The sequence below is a fragment of the Triticum urartu genome, chromosome 7A (genome assembly GCF_056163025.1).
Source record: "Triticum urartu cultivar PI428250 chromosome 7A, HENAU_Tu73, whole genome shotgun sequence".
Taxonomy (NCBI): Eukaryota; Viridiplantae; Streptophyta; class Magnoliopsida; order Poales; family Poaceae; genus Triticum; species Triticum urartu.
Window position 1 is genome coordinate 597,601,820 of NC_141879.1, and position 9,056 is coordinate 597,610,875.

Below are 9,056 nucleotides of genomic sequence, written 5' to 3' on the forward strand. Positions count from 1 at the left end.
GACATGCGGTGTTGATAGCCTCGGCCCAAAAACTGTGTGGAGACTTGTATTCATCCAACATGGACCTTGCCATCTCCACAAGTGTACGATTCTTCCTTTCTGCAACACCATTTTGTTGAGGGGTGTATGGTGCGGAATATTGATGTTCAATCCCTTCATCACTAAGAAATCCTTCCAAGGTGTAATTCTTGAACTCGGAACCATTATCACTTCTTATTGCCATGATTTCTTTGTCAAACTTGTGTTGTGCTTGCTTGGCAAAATCAATGAAGGTGATCTTCGTCTCGTCTTTGGACTTGAGGAAAAACACCCATGTGTATCTTGAGTAATCATCCACAATGACAAGTCCATACTTTTTCCCACCAAGACTATCCCATGAAGGAGGCCCAAAAAGATCCACATGAAGGAGCTCCAAAGGCCTTGAAGTAGACACAATATTCTTGGGTGGGTGCTTTGATTGATGTTGCTTCCCGGCTATGCATACACTACACACATGATCTTTCTCAAAAGAGACATTTGTTAGTCCAAGAATGTGATTTCCCTTTAAGAGATCTTGAAGATTTCTCATGCCGACATGGGCTAGCCGACAATGCCATAGCCACCCCTTGTCGGCCTTGGCCATTAGACAAGTTGCATGGAATGTGCTCTCTTTCGAGAAATCAACCGTGTAAAGGTTGCCATCCAACTCTCCAACAAAGTGAAGGAAATATGCCCTAGAGGAAATAATAAAGTTATTATTTATTTCCTTATATCATGATAAATGTTTATTATTCATGCCAGAATTGTATTAACCGGAAACATAATACATGTGTGAATACATAGACAAACAGAGTGTCACTAGTATGCCTCTACTTGACTAGCTTGTTGATCAAAGATGGTTATGTTTCCTAACCATAGACATGAGTTGTCATTTGATTAACGGGTTCACATCATTAGGAGAATGATGTGATTGACTTGACCCATTCTGTTAGCTTAGCACTTGATCGTTTAGTTTGTTGCTATTGCTTTCTTCATGACTTATACACGTTCCTATGACTATGAGATTATGCAACTCCTGTTTACCGGAGGAACACTTTGTGTGCCACCAAACGTCACAACGTAACTGGGTGATTATAAAGGTGTTCTACAGGTGTCTCCGAAGGTACTTGTTGGGTTGGCGTATTTCGAGATTAGGATTTGTCACTCCGATTGTCGGAGAGGTATCTCTGGGCCCACTCGGTAATGCACATCACTATAAGCCTTGCAAGCATTGCAACTAATGAGTTAGTTGCGGGATGATGCATTACGAAACGAGTAAAGAGACCTGGCGGTAATGAGATTGAACTAGGTATTGAGATACCGATGATCGAATCTCGGGCAAGTAACATACCAATGACAAAGGGAACAACATATGTTGTTATGCGGTCTGACCGATAAAAGATCTTCGTAGAATATGTGGGAGCCAATATGAGCATCCAGGTTCCGCTATTGGTTATTGACCGGAGACGTGTCTCGGTCATGTCTACATAGTTCTCGAACCCGTAGGGTCCGCACGCTTAACGTTTCGATGACAGTTATATTATGAGTTTATATGTTTTGATGTACCGAAGGTTGTTCGGAGTCCCAGATGTGATCACGGACATGACGAGGAGTCTCGAAATAGTTGAGACATGAAGATTGATATATTGGAAGCCTATGTTTGGATATCGGAAGTGTTCCGGGTGAAATCGGGATTTTACCGGAGTACTGGGAGGTTACCAGAACCCCCTGGGGACTTAATGGGCCTTAGTGGGCCTAGGTGGAAGAGAGGAGAGGCGGCTAGGGCTGGGCCGTGCGCCCCTCCCCCCGGTCCGAATAGGACAAGGAGAGGGGGGCGGCGCCCCCCCTTCCTTCTTCTCCTCCACTCTTTCCCCCTCCCAAGTCCTAATCCAACTAGGAAAAGGGGGGAGTCCTACTCCCGGTGGGAGTAGGAATCCTCCTGGCGTGCCTCCTCCCTGGCCGGCCGCACCCCCCTTGCTCCTTTATATACGGGGGCAGGGGGCACCCCATAGACACAACAATAGATCGTTTGATCTTTTAGCCGTGTGCGGTGCCCCCCTCCACCATAGTCCACCTCGATAATATTGTAGCGGTGCTTAGGCGAAGCCCTGTGTCGGTAGAACATCAACATCGTCACCACGCCGTCGTGCTGACGGAACTCTCCCTCAACACTCGGCTGGATCGGAGTTCGAGGGACGTCATCGGGCTGAACATGTGCTGAACTCGGAGGTGCCGTGCGTTCGGTACTTGATCGGTCGGACCGTGAAGACGTACGACTACATCAACCGCGTTGTGCTAACGCTTCCGCTTACGGTCTATGAGGGTACGTGGACAACATTCTCCCCTCTCGTTGCTATGCATCACTATGATCTTGCATGTGCGTAGGATTTTTTTTGAAATTACTATGTTCCCCAACAGTGGCATCCGAGCCAGGTTTTATGCGTAGATGTCATATGCACGAGTAGAACACAAGTGAGTTGTGGGCGATATAAGTCATACTGCTTACCAGCATGTCATACTTTGGTTCGACGGTATTGTTGGATGAAGCAGCCCGGACTGACATTACGCGTACGCTTACGCGAGACTGGTTCTACCGACGTGCTTTGCACACAGGTGGCTGGCGGGTGTCGGTTTCTCCAACTTTAGTTGAACCGAGTGTGGCTATGCCCGGTCCTTGCGAAGGTTAAAACATCACCAACTTGACAAACTATCGTCGTGGTTTTGATGCGTAGGTAAGAATGGTTCTTGCTAAGCCCGTAGCAGCCACGTAAAATTTGCAACAACAAAGTAGAGGACGTCTAACTTGTTTTTGCAGGGCATGTTGTGATGTGATATGGTCAAGACATGATGCTAAATTTTATTGTATGAGATGATCATGTTTTGTAACCGAGTTATCGGCAACTGGCAGGAGCCATATGGTTGTCGCTTTATTGTATGCAATGCAATCGCCCTGTAATGCTTTACTTTATCACTAAGCGGTAACGATAGTCATGGAAGCATAAGATTGGCGAGACAACAACGATGCTACGATGGAGATCAACGTGTTTATTATAATTCGTAGACTAGCTCAGATAATTTCCCATAAAAGTACATTCAAAGAAGAATCCAAATTATTAAATAATTGGAATTCTTTTTTGATAAGTCAATTCATATTATTCCAAAATCTTATTATTTGTTTGTTGCCCAGAAAAACCCTTTGGTTTTGGATGCTCATTACCGCTCGAAAATGATCTTGATTTTACTAAAGAATAAGATTGTACTATGGAAAAATAAGTCTTTTTCTTCCAAATATTTTTACGAATACGCTTTTTTGACATTGAAGTACGTTTTTTTGGAACTGCCATTCAAAAAGGAAATTACTTTTTTCTAGTTGTATGTGAAAGACATCTATTGCTGCAAATCAATCCTTCTTTCTTCTTTTTATTAGTATTTATACTTAGATACTGAAAGATACTTAAATTTTGAATTATTTTTTACTTCATTTTGTCTAATGCGGATAAGACAACAAGAATTTTTTAACATTTTTTCTTTATATATTTTATACTTTTTTTTAATAATATAGAATATATAGAAGGGTTTCTCATTTAAATCTATTTATATCTATTTATATATCAAGTATACTCCATATATAGATATATGGTATGGAAGCCTATCCCCCATATAAGATAAGACGGGGGGATAAAAAGAAGGGAAAATGAAAATAGTTAATTAAGTTCAGAATGGTATTCCATAAAGGAAAGGAATTCCAATCAAAACAAAAAATACTGAGTCTCTTAAACAAGACATTCTAAAACTTAGGTAATTTATAGTCATTAGAATTTTAGTTCTATATGAAGTAAGGACTATTCGATAATTTCTTATAAACATAGGTTTTCATTGGAATTCACTCAATCAGTTAATTATGGAACAAGAGAGCTGTTTCATCTTTGTTTTAAAGAAATATAAAAATGAATTATGAATAGAAAGTAAAATGATTCCACTTTTTTTTTTATTTTTATAAATATCTTTATTTAGTTAATAAAATAACTTCGTTACCTAGTTATTTTATTAACTTTTTTAATTTAACCAACTAAACCCATTCTTAATTTTTAATTATTTCAATGAGATAAATTTTGGAAAAATTAAGAATTTCAGTATTTTTTCTTATTCTTTTTATTTATTCTTTCAGAAAGAGATAAGAATTGGTTTGGTGAATCGGAAACAATTTTATAGAAAAATTGAAGTAAAAATTGAAGTAAAAATTGCAATTTCTTTTCTTATGGAACATACATATCAATATGCATGGGTAATCCCTCTTCTCCCACTTCCAGTTATTATGTCAATGGGATTTGGCCTTATTCTTATTCCGACAGCAACAAAAAATCTTCGTCGCATATGGGCTTTTCCTAGTGTTTTACTCTTAAGTATAGCTATGGTATTCTCAGTTCAACTGTCTATTCAACAAATAAATGGAAGTTCGATCTATCAATATCTATGGTCTTGGACCGTCAATAATGATTTTTCTTTAGAATTTGGATACTTGATTGACCCACTTACTTCTATTATGTTAATACTAATTACTACTGTAGGAATCCTGGTTCTTATTTATAGTGATGGTTATATGTCTCACGATGAAGGATATTTGAGATTTTTTGTTTATATAAGTTTTTTCAATACTTCCATGTTGGGATTGGTTACTAGCTCCAATTTGATACAAATTTATTTTTTTTGGGAACTCGTGGGAATGTGTTCTTATTTATTGATAGGCTTTTGGTTTACACGACCAATCGCAGCGAGTGCTTGTCAAAAAGCTTTTGTAACTAATCGTGTAGGGGATTTTGGTCTATTATTAGGAATTTTAGGTTTTTTTTGGATAACAGGTAGTTTAGAGTTTAGGGATTTGTTCAAAATAGCTAATAACTGGATTCCTAATAATGGAATTAACTCTTTACTTACTACTTTGTGTGCTTTTTTATTATTCCTTGGTGCAGTTGCGAAATCCGCACAATTCCCTCTTCACGTATGGTTACCCGATGCTATGGAAGGGCCCACTCCTATTTCGGCTCTTATACACGCAGCAACTATGGTTGCTGCGGGAATTTTTCTTCTAGCTCGACTTCTTCCTCTTTTCATATCTTTACCTTTGATAATGAGTTTTATTTCTTTAGTAGGTACAATAACACTATTCTTAGGAGCTACTTTAGCTCTTGCTCAGAGAGATATTAAAAGAAGCTTAGCCTATTCTACAATGTCTCAATTGGGTTATATGATGTTAGCTCTAGGTATAGGTTCTTATCAAGCTGCTTTATTCCATTTGATCACTCATGCTTATTCAAAAGCTTTATTGTTCTTGGGATCCGGATCCGTTATTCATTCAATGGAACCTCTTGTTGGATATTCACCAGATAAAAGTCAAAATATGGTTCTTATGGGCGGTTTAAGAAAATACATTCCAATCACAAGAACTACTTTTTTATGGGGTACACTTTCTCTTTGTGGTATTCCACCTCTTGCTTGCTTCTGGTCCAAAGATGAAATCCTTAGTAATAGTTGGTTGTATTCGCCCTTTTTTGGAATAATAGCCTCCTTTACTGCAGGATTAACTGCCTTTTATATGTTTCGGATATATTTACTTACATTTGATGGGTATTTGCGTGTTCATTTTCAAAATTACAGTAGCACTAAAGAGAGTTCCTTGTATTCAATATCCTTATGGGGAAAAAGGATACCCAAAGGAGTGAATAGGGATTTCGTTTTATCAACAACGAAGAGTGGAGTTTCTTTTTTTTCACAAAATATACCAAAAATTCAAGGTAATACAAGAAATAGGATAGGATCCTTTACTACGTCTTTTGGGGCTAAAAAAACTTTTGCCTATCCGCATGAAACGGGAAATACTATGTTATTTCCTCTTCTTATATTACTACTTTTCACTTTGTTCATTGGATTCATAGGAATCTCTTTTGATAATGGAGGAATTGGTAATGGAATAGCAGAGTTAACCATATTATCAAAGTGGTTAACTCCCTCAATAAACTTTACCCAGGAAAGTTCTAATTCTTTTGTAAATTCATATGAATTTATTACTAATGCAATTTCTTCTGTAAGTCTAGCTATCTTTGGTTTATTCATAGCATATATCTTCTATGGATCCGCTTATTCTTTTTTTCAGAATTTGGATTTAATAAACTCTTTTTACAAAGGAAATCCTAAAAAAGAATTTTTAGATCAAGTAAAAAAAAATATATACAGTTGGTCATATAATCGTGGTTATATAGATATTTTCTATACTAGGGTCTTTACCCTCGGTATAAGAGGGTTAACCGAACTCACGGAGTTTTTTGATAAGGGTGTTATTGATGGAATTACCAATGGAGTGGGTCTTGCTAGTTTTTGTATAGGAGAGGAAATTAAATATGTAGGGGGAGGTCGAATCTCGTCTTATTTATTCTTTTTTTTATGTTATGTATCTGTGTTTTTATTCTTTTTTCTTTCTTAAGTTAAGGAATTTACAACAAGTCTCTTGCAAAAATAACTATCCTATCCCCTTTCTACAATCTCTCTATATCCTTGTTACATAAGGTAAGTATTGTATAATAGTTCGGTTTTCCGCGATTTTTTCCATTCCTCTGTGTAAATACCCTAATATGGGTTCACAATCAATAACATCCTCACCATCGAGAGTAACGATCAGTCGAAGAACACCATGCATTGATGGGTGTTGAGGGCCCATATTGACTATCATGAGATCTTTTCTTGTAAGCGGTAGACTCATATCCTTTCTTCCTTAATTCATTATTCCATGAAAATGGATTATTCCATGAATTCCTCAAAGCGAGGCTCATCAAAATGAAAAATCTAAGACTACTATAAGACTACTAAAAAAATAATAAAACAAGAAAAAAATTTGAACGATTAAATTACTGCTCCCGAATATTCAACTGACCGATTAATTTCTTATAACGTACTCTATTTTTCTTTGCCAAATAAGCCAGCAAACGTCGACGTTTTCCCAAAAGTCTTCGTAGACCTCTTTCCGATGAAAAATCTTTTTTGTGTAATTCCAAATGTGAAGCAAGTCTCCGTATCTTATTGGTGAAACTGAATACTTGAAATTCAACAGAACCCCTGTTTTCTTCTTTTTCTTCTTTAACCATAAATCCAAAATTTTTTCTACCTCCTTTCTTTTTCATGTATTTTTCTGATCAGGAAAAATACAAAATTATGTCAGTTATTTTGAAGTTATTCTAATCTCGTACACACACAAATTTGCAATTATTCATCTACTACTGGAATTTGGATTTATTTTATCGATGCAAATTGGATTTGGATAGAAGGGTACATTCTTTCTAATATTTTAGATAGAAGAAATGTTTCTTCTATCTAAAATATTAGAAAGAATTTTGCTGATTTATTTATTGCTATATGCAATTTATGGAATTGATACACCATTTAATTGATATCATTTAGCAAAATGAAACACAGCATATGCATCCATCTTTTGGCTCGAGAATTTCACGGGATAGAGATATGGTATAAGAAATAGACTATTAAGTAACTCTAAATGAATTGTGGATACATCTGTATCCTTAACATACTGAAACGATTGTCATTATTCGTATCAAACCAATAGCGATTCATACAAGCTAAATCTTCTAATCAATGGTGGGCCAATAATGAATTTTTTTGCATATGTATTAAGACGCTTGGCCTGATTTCGAAATTGTCCAGAGTTTTATATGTTGTTTTCATTGCAAAATGATGGGTCTCCTTCCATAACTTTCCAATTACGAGTACGAGAATTGAAAGACATGAAAATTCTCAATTCTCTACGGCGTCTAGTAGATAGAAACAAGAAAATCAGAAGAATCTTTCTCTCTATTCACTATCATTCCGCGTCTTCGACTTCTATTAGTTTCTTTTCTTCTTTAATGCAATAGCTATAGTTTGATATAAGAATCCATTTCTCAAAGTAATGGAAACCATTCTCTTATAGGAAATGGTTCGAAAATCGCTATTCCACCTTTTAGGTATCGTGAAAAGTGATACCTGTGAAGATCGTGCATTTCAGTCAAATTCAGATCCGTTTTTCGAGTCCATGATATAATATAACCAAATTGGATAGATCTTCCACCTGTTTAGCTAAGAAAGAATAGATACAGAGGTGGATAATAGATCGATATGAAGATCATGAGCTGCCCCATAATGAAATCGCCAGTAGTCGCGAATATCTCCTTCTTCCCTAATCCAAGATTGGAGAAAGAAGATCTAAGAGGGACCTATGGAGAATGTAGTCAGAAATCCATAATAGAGTCCGACCACAACGACCGAATTAATTATCCTCATCGAGAAACTTAGACTACTAAATAGAAAAGATTTGAAAATCATGGCATGGGTCTCCTTTTTTTCTTTCTTTAGAGTTTTCTATATGCACAATTTCTCGATGTTTCGATGAGAATTTCTTGACTTTCCATATATAGAAAGAGATAGACTATAAATGACATCTCTTATGTCAATAAGACCAAAGGGATGGATATTAAATGATAGGAAGTGCTAGGAAGTGAAATAGAATGAAATAGAGCCACTTTGGGCTTCCCTATGAAATGAGGCATGGAACGGAGCCACTACGAAGAAATTATGGGAGTTACGAAAGAAGCTTCGGACTCATATTGTTCATGGGTTGAGAGCGGGAGTTGAACTCTAGGAGGTCGAATCCCCCCTTGTTCCTCAGTAGCTCAGTGGTAGAGCGGTCGGCTGTTAACTGACTGGTCGTAGGTTCGAATCCTACTTGGGGAGATTTTATTCATTCTTTAATGTAAGAATTTTAATGTAAGAATAAAGAATTGAATTAAAGGGCTTGCTTTGACCCTTAGGAGTAGGTAACCCGTTCGCTATCCTTGTTTCTATTTCTATTGCATTCTATCTCATCGTATCACATTCTGTTCTACGATTCCACTTCGACAAAAGGAAAGAGCATACCTAAGTTCAATAGCTTTACGTCCGCTATCCCGATCATGATTTTCCTACCCTCAGGGGGAAAGTAAAGGCCCTTCCCCCTT